The sequence below is a fragment of the Anser anser genome (assembly GCF_964211835.1).
Source record: "Anser anser genome assembly, chromosome: 1".
Classification (NCBI taxonomy): Eukaryota; Metazoa; Chordata; class Aves; order Anseriformes; family Anatidae; genus Anser; species Anser anser.
Genome location: NC_139720.1, coordinates 25681605 through 25698904, shown reverse-complemented (window position 1 = coordinate 25698904; position 17300 = coordinate 25681605). Strand labels below are relative to the sequence as shown.

Below are 17300 nucleotides of genomic sequence, written 5' to 3'. Positions count from 1 at the left end.
TTGCAAGATATAGCCAGACATTAGTCTTTGAGACTCTTGTGTAACAGTTTCAAAAATATCCTGTATAGCTTGAGATATACACGGCTAGTCCTAGAGTGCTCTAGAGCACTACGCTGGATAGCAGGATACCTTCACATATCCAGCAGCCTAGCTATAGTGGGTTTATTTATACATATAGAATATTTTGTTGCCTCCAGTCATTTAGAGGAAGCTTTATCAAAATACAGAATTCAAAGATGAAGTACTGTTTTCACTTAAGAACACAGACTTGTGGAAACGAAACAAAATGGAAAATGGTAAAACCACACATTGTGGTGGGAAGTGACAAGTCAAGATCCTTCAGGACTATCTAAACTAGCTTCCATGTTTTCTTCATCTGAATTGATGGAATAATCCATATCCAATTTTAGATGAAGATACTCTTGTTTTTCTGAATAACACAGTTAAAATTCCTTTTTCTCTCTAGGGAAAGAAGAATTACACAAATCAAAACCTGTAGACCAAATTCTATCCAGTTACAAACTATAAATCTTTTCCCAATTGTCTTTCACATGGTGTTGTTGCTGTTTTTCTGGTGCTTTGGCACTGTGACACCTAAGGTAGAAATGCTCTCATTTCTCTTTGATACCTCCAGTGTCTAGGTATATATATTTGAGCTGTTTGCTTTAACTTCCTCTTATGGTCAATAGAGAAAAGAAGCACCTCTAGGGCACCATTTCTCTCCTCTAGTTTAGATATTTAAATCAAAAAGAGTTGAATTTACCCAAGAACTTGTTTTTCTGCGTGAGCTTTGGAGTCTAAACAACCCTCTTAAATGGAGATATGTACTCAGCAAGCATCTGTAAAGCAAGCATCCAGATAAATCCAACCCCAATTTTCTTTCCTTCTTCTTAGTTGAATTAAATTGTTTTATTTAATTAGCAATTTCCTGCCCTTATGCTGTTTTGCTATCAGAAGAAACATTAATATGTATATACTGTAATATTGAACAATCAAACTCACAGTGCTTTTACTTGAATCATAACTATTTTTTGGGGGTGAAAGAAGTACAAAAATTTAATATCACACCACATTTTAGCACTTAAATTGAGTCATTACTTGTTTTATGCATATTGCTTCTGTGCACTCTCACACTTATCTGTGTCTCACAACAGAATTAAAAGTAATTAAAAGGTCCATCTCCTTTCTGACAATCTCTTTCACGTGAGCAGGGTGAATGGGAATTCATTTCCTCTTGATGGAATGAGGACACTGAACTGAGACACCAACATGCATGATCCTTCCTCTCCCCTTTACTCATAGTGACACTGTCCAGTCTAGGCACTGGAGAAGCAAAACCTGGACACACCCTTGGTTTTGTAAATAGTCTCCCCTTTTTTTTTTTCTTTTTTTTTTTTTTCCCCTAACATCTTCTGAGACCATTACCAAAGTATATTAGAAATTGCAGTTTTACTGCTTTACCAACATCTCTTTCTATGCACAGAAATCTGGAAGTTCCGGAAGACACAGTTCCATAGAAATACGGAGTCAGAAAAACAACAGAGGTTTGTAGAGACTAAAGTTGAAGCTAAGAAAATTATAGTATTGTAAGTGTCATAAACACACAGATCTGACTTCTCTCATAATAATCTTCCACTGTTTCTTGAATAGAACATATCTGATCATTCCAAGTTGCAGGATATAAAGATCTTTGGAAATATCTGGAAAATGTTTCCCTTTCATTATCCTATACGAGCTGCTTTTTATTTCAGATTTCCAAAGCCTTAGAGAATGTTATTTAAGTAATGTTATGTGCCATTTGAAGATTAGAAACTAAATTTGAGGGTTTTGAAAAAGCTTGACATTACATTAAATGTTAGGTAGCAAATAGGGAGTAAAACCTTGTTAAAACTGTTATCTCCCTCCCTCTCTTCTCTCCCTCTCTGTTCCTTCTGTTTTTCTTTCCTCTATTCCTTCATCTTTTCTTTCCTATCTTCCTCTCTCTCTTTCTTTTGTCTGTATTCTCTATATGTTAAAGTCTGTATCTTCCTGTCAGCAAGAATTTACCATAATTTAAAAGTGATAACAGTAATGCAAGTGAACAAATACTCAACCATCTCATATAGCATAAATGTAAGAAAGGAAACTCTCAGAAAATTGCATGCAACATATAAAATGCAAATGTAATATATAATGTCCCATGTGGAAAATGAAAATGCTGAGCTCAATTCTTGCCCTTTACTTGCCTTTTACTTTGACTAGTACTGCTGAAAAACTAAGCCATAAACTCTCCTGAATCTCATCTCACCTGCACTACACAGATAGTTGTGAAGTACTGAAGTAGATTAAACAATCTCTCAGAACCAAGAGAAAATGAAACTTCATAATAACTTGTTTTATCAGGCCCAACTATTCTGCAAATGTTTTAGTGTGTCCATACTGGCAAAGAATATATTTCTTTCAGCTTTTTCCTGTCATTAATCTCTTTTTACACTATCAGGTATTTCTCCTGCATCTAACAATTAGCAACGTGAACTTGCAATATGAATTAGAAGTCTTTTAATTTTTTTTTTTTTTTTTTTTTTTTATGAAAGAGGAGTGTTTTTCCTCCTTTCACTGCTATTAGCTGGTGTTTCTCTCCACCCTCTACCTATCATTTTAATGGCCCAAAGGGCTTAGCTTTTGTTTTGTTTTGTTTTTTCTTGTTTGTTTTCTGATTAAAAGATGGAACTGATTGTGCGATATACTTTTATGACTTCTGGGAAATTCCCATTGGAGTGCTACATTTTCAGTTGCATTATAACTTCATAAAGCTTGTATGTTTTAGACTGACTTCCTTTTAATGTCCTGGGTGTCTACCTCAAATCAAACTTATTTTTGTTTTGTTGTTAGCTTATTCACAGCATTTCAGTTATTTCAAAAAGTAAAGCATGTTAAAAAATTCTGAAGATCTTAGCCCTGAACAGCTTTAATACTTTGTGGTTTGAACAGCTTTAATATTTTGTGGTTTGGCAGAAGACTTGAAATTGGCAGAGGAGCTGCAGTGTGTCAGGAGTGCTTTTTATACATCATGAAAATCTGCTTTGCTGCATCTTTTGAAGAATTGCCAATGCAGGAATTGTCGCTGGTAATTAGAAGAAACCTATGATTCTTTCTTCCTGGACAGAGCCTGACCCAACCGTAAAGCAACATCTCCAATGACACATTCTTTCCATCATAGAGCTACAGCAGAAAGAGTCAGATTTGCCAGGGCTGGCCAATACCAGCTACAGAAAGGAAGTGGGAAGTAAACAAGGCACATTTGTGAGCATCCTTCAAGATCAGCATGAAGGATCCTCCTGAAGGTGAGAGCTGTCAAAACGGAAGGAAGAAAGGAGAAAAGCCAGAATACGGGGGGAAAAGAAAAAAAAAAAAGAAAAAAAAAAAAAAAGAGAGAGAGACCTTAGCAAGTCTGTTAAGACTACAGCTCCAGGAAAGGAAGTAAACTGTGAGCAACAGTTCTGAGCCTGGTAGACAGCCATGGGGCAGATGAGCTGGGAGTTAAGGGAGTTTTCAGTTGCCAAAGACATGAGGGAGGGAAGACAGTCTGAAAAGTAGACAGTCACACCAGAAAGCTGGATCTGGTTGGACAAAGCAGGCTGGTTATAAAGTTCTGTGAGGGCAGAAAAAAAGACCAGAATAGAGAGACAATAACAAACGAAAGAGTTATTCATGAGACTAACTGATGCATTGATGGAGAAATGGTATGGTTAAAAAACATCAGAAAGAGGAGCCTAAAGGATGGCAAGTGTAAATACATGCCTGGACAAACGAAATGGGGCACCAGAAACAGCCAGCAGCTTGCATGGCTCCCTGCATACCGTAGCAGCTGGTGTACACTCCTTTCCTCTGGAACTTCATCATTCCTGAGTGTTAGAGAGAGACTCTAGAGACTTACCTCAGAGCTGTGGATTGCGTTTGGCATTAAGATGTTCAAACATTAGTCTTTGCAATAAGTCTTCCTCCAGCCTTCCCACCAGAGCAACTGTCTATTTTGCTTTTTTCCCATATTCACTTCCCGCACATCAGTGTAACCAGCTGGTGAATTGGAAAGTCAGTGTATTATAATGGCCAAATCCAGATTTATCAGAGAATGAGAAATGAGTGCTCATTCTGGAGTTAATAGTTTTCAATTCACTTTGTTTTGTAAGTCAGGAAGGAAAGGCAGTTAGTCTGAAGTGTTAAAATAATCTATACATAACTTTATAAGATATACATATATCTATCTTATATATATAAGTTATACATATCTTATATACATATCTTATATACATAAGTTATACATAACTTTTATAAGATCTCTATGTTGTTTTTTTTGTTTGTTTGTTTGTTTATTTTTACCCAGTGGGTAAAATATATATATATATATATGTTTCTTTAAAAAGACTTCATCATCTAAGTGGAATTAATTACAGCACAATAAATCATAAGGCTTCTTTGGTTTTCAAGCCCAGAAAATATTGGCCAAATTTAAACAGAATGTCTCAATTAAGTATCCTTTACTGGTGATGTGGCTCCCAGCGATTCAACTCTTATGAGCTGGATTTGCAATACTCACGAGACTGAAGAAAAAATATGCTTATGCTAACCATCTGAAATTGAAAAAAAGTGAAAATCTACCTTAAAATCACTATTTCTTCTTGATGCGATCCAGCTATAACCCTGAAATATACAGCATGCTGAAAGGCACACCTCTAACTCCCAGCTGCCAACCATCACAGCAGCTAGCTGACTGTCTTTCTTTAATCAATCTGGGAAAAGCAGTACCTTTAATGAAAATGTCCCGCTGGATGAAGCAAGTCCCAAGGATGTCAGCTGACCTGCCTAATTATGTTACCCTTCAACTCCCTTCTCGGACCTAGCTTTAAATTCCTTATTTCCTATGTCAGTTGTTTCTAGAGTGGTCTTTTAAATCAAATACAATTTATATTTTTTAAATAACAAACATGGCAAACATTAAAATAACAAAAATAGCAAACATTCCTTGACTTAAATATAGCTGGCTAGAGCATAATTACACATTACAATGAATAAATAAATAAATAAATAAATAAAATATAATTAAAAAATATATATTTGGACATAGAATAATATGGAAAGTTGCCCCTGACAAGGACAATTTAAACTATTATGAAGGTCTGAAAATTAGAGGTTATACTCAAAATCATTTTGCATCTTTAACTACTGTGTTTGTTACCATGGAACAAATGTGTTAAGATAACGTATTCTAATTTGGTACAATTTGTTGAACTATTAGGTAGTTCAACTAATCCCTGAAGTTTTAAAATGAAAAACTTCCACATAAGAAAGAAAAAAAAGGTCATTATATTTTCATAGTCTTCTTTCTTTTTTCTTTTTTTCTCTCACACAACACTTCTCCTGTTCTCTTCTAATACAACATAGATGAAACATTTGAAAAGACAATAATAAGTGTCTTATTTGTGAGGAAAGGATTACAGTTTTCAGTAGAACCTCAGTTCAAATAATTATTCTAATAGGAAAAAATGATTGTTTTCTTATAGCTTGTATATTATGAAAACCTTAACTGTTTAAAAACAAATCACCAATAAACATTCAGCTACACACTGAAGAATAGTTCTAACAATGCCATAAGAGATAATGTTATATTAATAAAAACAAAATCTTGTCAGATTAGTCATTGTCTATTGTTTCTGATTTATTACAGCTTTCCAGGTAAAGTATGGTGATCAGAATTCAAAGGCATTTGAGAACCTGTAATGTATACAAATAAGAAAAATATAGAAGATAGATAGGGAAATATATATATTATATATAAGTATGTATATAAATAATAGTTATAGTTATATATATATAACTATATATATTGTTCCATTCTTAAAAATAATTCCATTATATATATATATGTCCATATTATATATATATAATTTGCAGTTCATCCTTATTTAATACCATAAGACTCTTGTTAAGCAATGACATTTTTTGGTAGCACAATTCCAAATTATGTATCTTGAAACCTAGAAAGTTATTGTTATTTCTCTGACAGGGAGAGCTTCACCATACCAGTGTGACATAGACTGTAGCCTGAATGACTTGTTCCTGCAGTGTTGTTGTTGCTATGGGAACAGATGTGAAAAGCCTACTGCTATACTATAACACAATTAAGCATATTATGGCCTCTTTAATTGCATTCTTTAGAAGTCACCACAAACAAAGAGAATATCAGGCTGGATGATGGACTCTCATTTATTTTGACACTTTTGAATGAATATAACAGGATATACTTTCACTTATTTTTAACTACTTCTTTCTCCTACTGTTCTCATGCCAAAAGAAATATATATATATATATATATATATATAATATTTAGTAGATCTTTACAATTCTAGGTTAATGACAGTGGAAAGTTCTAGAATGAGAACGTCAGTTCCTCCTACATCATAGACTAACATATTTCATTATCTCTTTTTAAATAGCTGGGATGAACTGGTAACAAGTCTAGATGTAAATATTTCTTGTAATTTGTAGTTTGTACCATGAAACAACTGCTTTCCTTCCTGTTTTTTGATTGGTTGGTTGGTTTTATTTGTTTGGTTTTGGTTCTGTTTTCTCCTAATACTGACTCCCTTTTCTGGTTTATGTGCTACTTAATGAGTTACTGAGCTGTTGTCTCAAAATAAAGCTCTATTCTTTTGGCAAAGAGAAAAAGAAAAAAAAAAAAACACAACACAACACTACAATGCAAAGTTTGGTAAACAGAAACATAACTTTTGAAGAGACAGAAGAATGTGGGGAATTTCCATGGCTCCATTAAGTCTAAATTCTTATACTACATTTTAAGTACTGTAAATTTGTCACTGTCTGTGGCATAATTCTGTCTGCAATCTGTTCCTTTTATTACCTAGCTTTTCTCACAGTTCACTAACAAAAGTCTATCTGTAGAAGAATTGCTCTGGAATTGCCTTTGGGAAAAAAAATAGAGAAAGAAAAAAAGAGAGCAAAAGAGAGAGAAGTTGAAAACTATGTTATTAATAGAATCTCTGAAACTTGCTAAATGGAGATAACAAAATAACAATAAGCAAAGTCTTGAGGCATTTGTTCATAAGGAGTATTCAAAGTTTCAGGGAACAAGAGGACCTTTTCAGGTAGAAGACAGATGAATAGGGGGAAGAAAGACTTCAGACTGGTAATAAAGTAACAGCTGAATTGACAAGATTATTGCCCTGTAATAGAGATCAGATAGAAGTGAGGGATGGGAGGCTTACAGAGCTGCCAAAAGTTACAAATCCCTGAGAAACAAATACAGTAGTGGTATGGTCCAAGCACCATGAACTGATTGTTCTCATTCAAAATATTATTGCTAGTATAACCATCATCACTGTTATTGATTGTTATTATCATTATTAAATGCCTGTGTGCTTCTATGTCCCTACAGTCTGGCTGAGGGCTGGATTGCAGACTGACTTCCCATGATCACTGGGAGAATTTATGCCCCCAGGTACAAACTATGGCCACAGAGACTGGATGGCTATGGGCAAGAAGGCAGCAAATTTTGTTCCAGGGTAAGTAAAAGATGTGCTGTAATTTGTCAGCATGATTCTAGTCTCACACACAGTAGCCACTTGGGGCATTTTTGGTTATCTGTTAGCCTCAACATCAGTACAAAACCTGTGATTAAGTCTTCTCAAAGACACAAGAAATTGCATGCTGCTGTCATGTCAATCATGTGAACTCACATGATTGCTGACACTCATGTCAGCTCACAGGTTGCTTTTTGAGGAGAACGCTGGCCCCATCAATAGGTCAGAAGATGGGTTGGAAACTCTGACCTTAACATTTGGAGGAGAGAGTACATCAAAGTAGAGGACTTCAGATGGGGTAGCAACAAAAATCCACTTCAGATTATCAATGAATATTTCATTCACGTCAGAACGACAGTACTGATTCATGTGTGTTCTAATAAAATAATCTCAAGTTGGTAGGCCACCTGTTAGGATGAAAGAAATCAAACTGAATGAGGAAAGAAAATGAAGGAACTTTCTAGGCCACCAGTTGTAGGTGACTCTGCTTGAGCAGGAGGGGTTGAACAATATGACCTTCAGATACACCTTCCAAACATTCTGTGATTCTGTAAACCAAAATTTAGATTCTAAACATTCATATTATACAGCCATAATTGTAGAATGCCTTGGCTTTCCCTGAGAAGGGACTTCTTTCAGATATTATCAGAAATAGCTACATATGAACAGCAGTGAAAAGTTATTTGTTCCTTTTTCCACAGTGTCTGCTGGGCTAAATTCAGTAGACATTCATAGCACATGTTGGCTGAAACAAAGTTTGTTACTGTCACAAGAGGATAAGTTGCTTTCTCCAGCGTTATCATAAATAATGTCTCTTTTCCAGATTTTGGGGATGTCCCATGTAAAAAGCCATCCCATCTTTGTCTCCCTGTACCCATGCCAGTATTGCAAACACCAGGCTTGTTTCTGTTCTGCAGGCTGGCAAAGCAAGAGCAACACTCTAGTCCTTCCTGGCTTAGCTGTTTCACTCAGTAGGAAATGATTACATGTTCAGTATTCAATATTTAAGCATGACTTCACAGGCTAGTGGTTAAGGAAAGAATCTTTGACTATCTGCTCTACTGAATACTTAACATAGAGTAGTGATCATTTACTGACACCTAGTCTCTGTAATTAGAGGAGTGTACTGTACACTGGAAGGAAGTTGTTCTGTTTCTGTCTGCAGGTCTAACAAATATGTATTTATTTCATGAAAAAAAAAGTTTCAACAGGAAGTGAAGATAGAAACTTATTTCATTACACTTGAGAGACTGTCGTGGTCTTGAAATTAGAACATTTATGGGAGCTGCAGAAAGTTAAGGTTCAAATCCTCTTAAGTAAAGATATAAGCATAACCTCACAATGTAGGTGAGTTATTGAAGTATTGCATGGATTTTTTGAGGCAACAGATGAAAAAAAAAAAAAAAAAGGCATAAAACCAACCTCTCTTCTTCTCCCAGCTGTGCTCTGACTGAGAAGCTGCAATAAGCAGTCAGTGTCAGGAACACTCTGAATTGTATCCTATAATTGAGGCTTAACTTTCTGGGTTCAAGCCCTGTTTTCACTGTGTCTTGTTAGTTACCTCAGTGGCCTCTTTTGCTACCTGCTGTCCTTCATGCATCTTATTTTTAGGAATGAGCCCCTATTTCTTTTATGGATCTTATTTCTGTGGACCTTATTTTGTTGAGGCATTTATGGGAAGCCTGAGCACTGAAGTCAGGATGAGGGATTCCAATTTGCAGCAAAATGCGTTAAAGGATCATCATAATGCTTCCCATTGCTATGCTTAAATATTTTCATGGTTATAGTCCAAAATCACTTCTGCTTTCATACAAGAGTATAACTTAGAGTAAAATTGGAATCTGTGAGATGAGGAAGATGGTTTATTGCTCTTACCTTATTCACTTGCAAAACATGAGGGTCAAAAATGTCTTGTTCTTCCTCTAACTTCCATGGAAAAATAAAGGAAAATAAGCTTTGGAACTTGTAGCTCACTAAGCAATTGGGTATCTCTGGACTAGAGTGTTAGCTTTTCTGTATGTCAAGACTTCAGTCCTAGTATTTCCTAGTATTTACTTGCTTTTTGTACATATACCTCGAATATACCTGATGACATTATTTGTGCCCATGTATTTCACAGTTTTGGTTGCAGTTATCAAGAATTATCAACAAGATCAATGTAGCTGATGTGGTGAAAAATAAAGATAGTGTGTGTAAATGGAAAGGAGTTTCTTACTAAAACCATTATATTCTACAATGATTATGAAACTATAAGATAACATTCAGATTTGGAAAATATTTTTATAGCTGTACATATTCTGAATTTTGAAGTTTCATATGTAAGTGGGATCAGAAAAGGTCTTAAATCTCTGACTGCATCAATTGCAACAATGCCCACTTCTTTGAATGATAGGACAGGGCATGCTATACATATATTCCTTCTTTAAAATTATTTGGAGTATCATTTGCCATATCCTTACTCTCTTAACATCTTTATATGGGATAATTGGATCTATTGTATATACATGTGTGGAATTTTGCTTCATTTTGCAAAGAAAGATGTATTTTTTCAAAACAGAGATCTGAATTTATAGATAGGCTGCTCTTTTTATACAGGCAGGCATGTCTGATGGGTGCATCTATCTGCAGCACGAACTTTGGCTCTGAAGAAAAGAGAAAATACAGTCCCCTTAATTGTTTTGGTTTAAGGCATTCAAATGTCAGTGGATATTGTTAAAAACAGATGTTCTTTATAGTCTTAATATAAAGAACACATCAATTTGGGAAACCATCAAAAAGAAAATGAGTGTATGCTGTCACCAACCATTATAGGTTACTTATATTTTACTGAAATAAAAGTTTAGTTATACTGATAGTTCAAATAAAGTGGACATACAATACAGATGCAAAAGAGAACAATAGAACAACAGCAATTATCCAGGTTGGTTGTTTATTTTCTTTCTTTTTTTCTTTCTCTTTCTCTTTTTTTTTTTTTTTTTTACAACTGAAGAAGTTAATGTTGCTATAAAATTCAGAATGCAATTATTCCTTTGATTCAGAAGCTTTGTTTGTTTCCTCACTAACAGCTCACATAATTTCACATCTGAAGTATATTTTTTATTTAAAATAATAATGTAAAAATAAATTTATAGAGTCACATCAATGGAGAAATCCACAGCAAATGTTTTGATTTGCTTATTGTATGCTCATGTTTTTTGAATATCCATTTATCCTTTTATTGTCTCAGCAGTGAATCTAAAATCCATATTACAAACTTCAGTGTTAAACACCATCCTTAGAATCTGTTTGCTCTAAGATCATCAGGCTGTGGCTATGGAGAGATCAATTGTCACTTTCCGTTGTTTGTACACAAATAGCCTGTGCAACCACATACTTAAAAGCATATGAAAATCTTTACTGTTCTTACCTTGTGTATATGTTCCTTGTTCACCACAACTGGTATACGCAGAGAACAGGAAAAAGAAGTGATAATTTACTAGAGACTCAGGAGTGAAGTACTTGAAAAAGCACACTCTGGTCTGCACTGTGATAGATAGTATTTTCATTTAATTGCATTGATCGTGTTTCATGTCATCATAAGGTCTCTGCCAGTGTCATATTTTCTGTGTTATCAATGTTGTGATCATTGCTCAAATCTTTAACTTTCTTAGCTTTTTTCTAAATAGCATATTATTAAAATTAATTAGTAATAAATAAATTGCCAGTCAAACAACGTATTTCCAGTACAGAAAACAAACAAACAAACAAACAAAAAACACAGAAAGAAAAGATGAAAGGCATAATGACCTTATTCTGCTCTCATAAGGATCAGAGGAGTGGAAGGGATTTCCCTTCTTGCTTGATCTTGCTTGATGTTTGCCATGGCTGGGGGAGGTGGGGGGGGGCAGGGGCAGAGGCTCTAGGTGCTTGGCTATCTCTGCCAAGCTTACACCAGGAATGCCACCAGAGACCAAGGGGACAGTTACTAGAAGCTTTCAGGTTTCTTAAGAGATGACTGGCAACACAGATATACTTTTAGACAGTACTTTTCTGCAGGATGCTGGAAGTCAATAAACTCAAAAAAAAAAAAAAAAAAAAAAGCCACAATAAAGAAGAGTAGACTATCTCTTTTACACCCCAAAAAATAACTGAGGAGTGAGATCTGGTGCAATAGGTCTTTGAAGAGAATACATAACGCTGTGCTTCTAAAACTCATAAATGTAAGTTCATGGTACGGTAGTTATGACAGAAAGAGTCATGACAGATAATGTGGTCTCTTTCATTACTGTATCTATGAGTGAGTATCTTCTCACCAATCTTTAGATGTCTACACTGTTTACATCTGAGTTATCCTAGGTCCTAGGTTTACATCTAGTTATCCTAGGTTTACTTTATAGTGGAAGGGAATTCCTTGTTCTAAGGTGATATTACCTTACCATAAATTAGACATCCAAAATATGTCTTAAATTAGCGACATAGAAGTGTTTACTTTTATGCAGTGAAGGCTTTAAATATAGAAGTCTATGTGGTTAAGTGTCTGAGCTTGTGATATCTTCGATGCACTGCACATAAACACCAGCACAGATTTAATATGTCCTTTATTATATGAACTCTTGTTTGAGAAGCATGAATACTTATCTACATATTCAGATTAATAAAACATGCTATTCAAGATCTTGTGCAAGCATCTAAGTATCATTTAATTATGTTATCATTGCAACCACTTGATGATTATTCCTATTTATCCACTACACCTTATTTCCTTCTGTCTTAGATTCAGATAATCACTACAGAAACTCACTCGTTTCTTTTCTCAGTTGCCTTCATGAGTCCTCCTTGGAAGTACCCTACCTACATGTTGCATACAGATGCTCTACCTCTTACCTCACTTTCCCTTCCTACTTCTTCCTTGACTCTTCATTTCTACTTGGTTGTTGGTGGTGGTGGTTCGTTGGTTTGGGGATGAATTGATAGTTGTTGTTTGATCTCAGGAAAATCAAACACTCATGAATTTATCTCATTTTTCATCTTTACCAATTACACATCCTGTGCATGAAAATTGAGAAGTGTAAGTAAATATATATACCCTATAGGTAAAATCAAAAAGAGTGGAAATGAAAGCATGTATCAGCATATGACTTAACAAAAACATCATATGACGGGTGAGCAATTGGTGACAGGCAGGGCTCAAAGGGTTGTGGTAAGTGGGGCCACATCTGGCTGGCGGATGGTCACTAGTGGGGTCCCTCAAGGCTCCATTTTAGGGCAAGTCATCTTCAATGTTTTTATAAATGATTTGGATGCAGGACTAGAAGGTGTTTTGAGCAAATTTGCCGACAACACCAAACTTGGAGGAGTTGTGGATTCGGATGAGGGTGGAAAGGCCTTGCAGAGAGATCTGGACAGATTGGAGAGCTGGGCGATCACCAACCACATGAAGTTTAACAAAAGCAAGTGCTGGATCCTGCACCTGGGACGGGGCAACCCTGGCTATACATACAGACTGGGCGACGAGACGCTGGAGAGCAGCCCCGCAGAGAGGGATCTGGGGGTTGTGGTTGACAGCAAGTTGAATATGAGCCAGCAGTGTGCCCTGGCAGCCAGGAGGGCCAACCGTATGCTGGGATGCATCAAGCACGGCATCGCTAGTCGGTTGAGGGAAGTGATTGTCCCGCTCTACTCTGTGCTGGTGCAGCCTCATCTTGAGTACTGTGTGCAGTTCTGGGCACCACAGTACAAAAAGGACATTAAAGTGTTGTAGAATGTCCAGAGGCGGGCAACGAAGATGGTGAAGGGCCTAGAGGGGAAGACATATGAGGAGCGGCTGAGGTCACTGGGCCTGTTCAGCCTGGAGAAGAGGAGGCTGAGGGGGGACCTCATCGCAGTCTACAACTTCCTCACGAGGGGTAGTGGAGAGGCAGGTGACCTATTCTCCGTTATCACCAGTGATAGGACCCGCGGGAATGGTGTTAAGCTGAGGCAGGGGAAGTTTAGGCTGGACATCAGGAAGAGGTTCTTCACCGAGAGGGTGGCTGCACACTGGAACAGGCTCCCCAGGGAAGTAGTCACTGCACCAAGCCTGCCTGAATTTAAGAAGCAATTGGACTGTGCACTTAGTCACATGGTCTGAACTTTTGGGCAGACCTGTGTGGTGCCAGGAGTTGGACTTGATGATCCTTATGGTTCCCTTCCAACTCGGGATATTCTATGATTCTATGATTCTATGATCTGTATTGAACTACATGAGTTTTATATAAAGTGTGATTCACCTGCTTTTAGCATATTACAAATTGGTGCAAGTATGACAAGAGAGAGGCTAATATTTTTACTATAACTTCATCACTGTAAGATATTCTGGAAAACAACAAAAAGGAAAATAATCCTCTAGGGAAATGATTTCTGATTTTAGAATGTCCTTTTTTTTTGCAAAATATGTTTTCCTAAACTGAATTTTCATGTCAACATTCAGTCTGGAGCAAAGTTTTATTGATGAATTATAAACCCCTGAAAGTAGGGAATTATAATGTAAATCCTGACAAGATTCTTAGCTATTGTGGTACAAATGACAATGGTATAATAAGTAGCCTACTGCATATTTTTATGTTAATAAATATGCACAAGATAAAACATATCATTTTAATATTCTAAACTCATATAATTAATATGTTAATATATTATGATATACTTTCCTGAAATACCGGAGTGTATATACAAACACACAAAGGCATTATACTGAATGTCTCAGCTAACTAGAAATGAGTAAAATGCAGAGGTGATATCAGTATAAATGCATTAATACAAGAATGTTTTACCTCAGCAGTGACCTCCTTTTATTTACTAATCCTATTTTACTAAAATTCTACTCAATATCTGTAGGTTTGTGTTTTTGTTTGTTTGTTTGTTCACTTTTACATGCAATCAGAACTGAATATTTACAGAAACAATCTGAATACTAAAATAATTTATAATGTCTTCAAGAATTTTTAGCTGGTAACTAATTACATCAAAATATGAAGTAAAATTAATTGATAATCATAGATATTGTCAATAAATAATCAGAAATAGTTACTTCCATAGCACTTTATAATTTTGGTAGAACAGAATCAAGAAGATATTGTGGAGGTCTCTAAAAAAAAACAGGTGAAAACTTATTTGGAAAGAGAACAGATAGCAATTAATGTTTATAAGCTGAAATAAGGTTTCCTAAGGCTATGATATGAAGTAAAGAAAGAAACTGAAGCTGTAAATCAGTATATTTCCATTTTTTTAAAGACACCTCAATACTAAAGCCAATCTATGACTTCAATATAGTCACTTATTTTCTTAGCATAAGGAGAAGTCCTTGTGGCCATGAATATAATGGTATAAATGAATTCAGGACCTTAATTTCATATATCAAGGAACTAGCTTGTTTCTCTACTTCAGCTTAACATCTTAAAAATTTTGCTGATTTATTTAGGAAATGATGGTACTCGGTGTTTATCTCATAGGATAGATTAAGATTTAACAATTATCAAGCAAATTAAGTTTATTCAAAGCTTCTGAAATCATATGCTTCTAAAACTCTATTAATGAAAACAATTCAGATAAGGTATTTGGACTGCTATCCATAAAAACAATTGAAGAATATTTATACTGAGAGTTTGGGCTCCCTTGTTTAACATTTAAGTTACCAATGTATGGCATTATAGGTCATCCCAACATATATGCTCAATGTGTGTACAACATTTTTACATTTTAGTTTCAGTTTAGTCAGTGAAAAAGTAGACTGTGATGTCTACTAATGTGCTTATTACCCCTGCCAGCAGAAGTCCTACAACCTAAGCTTTCTTTTTAAATTTTTGCAGTCACCAGTCTTGTCATCCTCCATGACTATAATCACGGAAACATAAAAGCTTGTGTTCTCACCATATAACAAGAGGAGACAAACTGAAAAACAGGCATTGGAAAAATAGGAGTTCCACTTCTTGCATTTTACCTTCTCTCAAGACACCCTAAAAATTTCTGTGTCCTCAGTAGCTAAACTGTATTTAGCTGTTATATAAACCTTTATATAAACTGTTTAACCTGTTCTGTCAACAAATTCCCATTCACAAGTATCTCGCTCGTTTTCAACTGACATACACAGATTATACAGTCTCTCCCCCTAATTTTGCTGTATTAATTTTATGGGTAGTGTGAACTTCCTGAAACAGAAAGTTAGAATAGGAAGCAGTAAATAATAATTGCTTATCCCAAAGCTGGGCTGACAGACTTCTGATGGAGAAATCCTGTGAAGAAATATTAGTATATGGTCTGTAAAACAAGGAAACTCATTGCAGCCCTAAAAAGGTGAATAGATACATTTATCCTGAAGTGGCATTTTGCTAATTATATGTGTAAAATAATTAGATAACCTGTTAACAAAACAAAATTAAAAATTACATTGAGATACTGCTGTATACTGCAGTAGTATCCATATTCTCCTATTCTACGTGCTGTCTGAATATGGTAGCAGAATTTGCCCCAGATACTTCCAGAGAGACTTATAACATCAGAGTTTTCTCCATACAAATAACATTTCTACAACTTTAGTTACAGCTCAGTCCAGCTAAATATTTCTATGGGGTTATGACAGTGTAAATTAGGGCTAGTGAACAATAATGTTAGCATATGATTATGCTCCTCAAAGCTCAAGAGCGATGCATCCCAGCAAAAAGGCAGTCAGGCAAAAATGTCAGAAGGCCTGCATGAATGAACAAAGAGCTCCTGGAACAACTCAAATGCAAAAAGGGAGCCTAAAGAGGGTGGAAGCAAGGGCAGGTAGCCTGAAGAATACAGAGAAATCATCTGAGCAGCCAGGGATCAGGTTAGGAAAGCTAAAACCCTGGTAGAATTAAATCTGGCCAGGAACATCAAGAGCAACATGAAAAGGCTTCTATAAGTACATCAGTGGTAGAAGGAAGACTAGGGAAAATGTGGGGCCCCTATGTGTGGAAGGAAAGTGTAGGGAAGGAAACAGGAGAACTGGTTACCATGATATGCAGAAGGCTGAGGTGCTCAACAATTTTCAGTTTTCACCGGCAAGTGTTCTAGCCAAAGTGCCCAAGTCACAGAATACAAAGGCAGGGACTGGGACAATGAAGAACTGCCAACTTGAGGAGATCAGTTTTGAGGTCATCTAAGGAACCTGAACATGTGCAAGTCCATCAGACATGATGAGATGCATCCATGGGTCCTGTCCTGAGGGAACTGGCAGATGAAGTTGCTAAGCCACTATCCATCATATTTGAGAAGTCGTGGTAGTCCAGTGAAAGTACCCAGTGACTGGAAAAGGGAAGACATGACTCCCATTTTTAAAAAGGGAAAAAAGGAAGACCTGGGAAACTACAGGCCGGTCAGTCTCACCTCTGTGCAAGATAATGGAGCAGATCCTCCTGAAAACTATGCTAAGGCACATGGAGAATAACGAGGTGATTGGTGACAGCCAACATGGCTTCACTAAGGGAAAATCTTTCCCAACAAGTTAGGTGGCCTCCTACAAAGGGGTTCCAGTACTGGTGGATAAGGGAAGAGCAGCTGACAATCTACCTGGGCTTGTGCAAAGCAGTTGACACTGTCCTGCACATCATTTTTGTCTCTAAATTGCAGAGACAGATTTGACAGATGGACCTCTCAATGGATAAGAAATTGATTGGGTGGTTGTGCTCATAGAGTTGTAGTCAACAGCTTGATGTCCAGGTGGAGACCAGTGACAAGTGATA

General features: G+C 36.2%; 1 long non-coding RNA gene across 1 annotated transcript in view; it reads left to right on the top strand.

Moving 5' to 3' along the window:
• The first annotated feature begins 1043 nt into the window (after positions 1-1043).
• The window catches only part of LOC310894018, a 29039-nt gene continuing 12782 nt past the window's right edge, over positions 1044-17300 (top strand). The window contains exons 1-2 of the long non-coding RNA XR_014579492.1: positions 1044-3323; positions 7434-7560. This is a non-coding gene — a long non-coding RNA (uncharacterized lncRNA). The remainder of the gene's footprint in view (positions 3324-7433; positions 7561-17300) is intronic.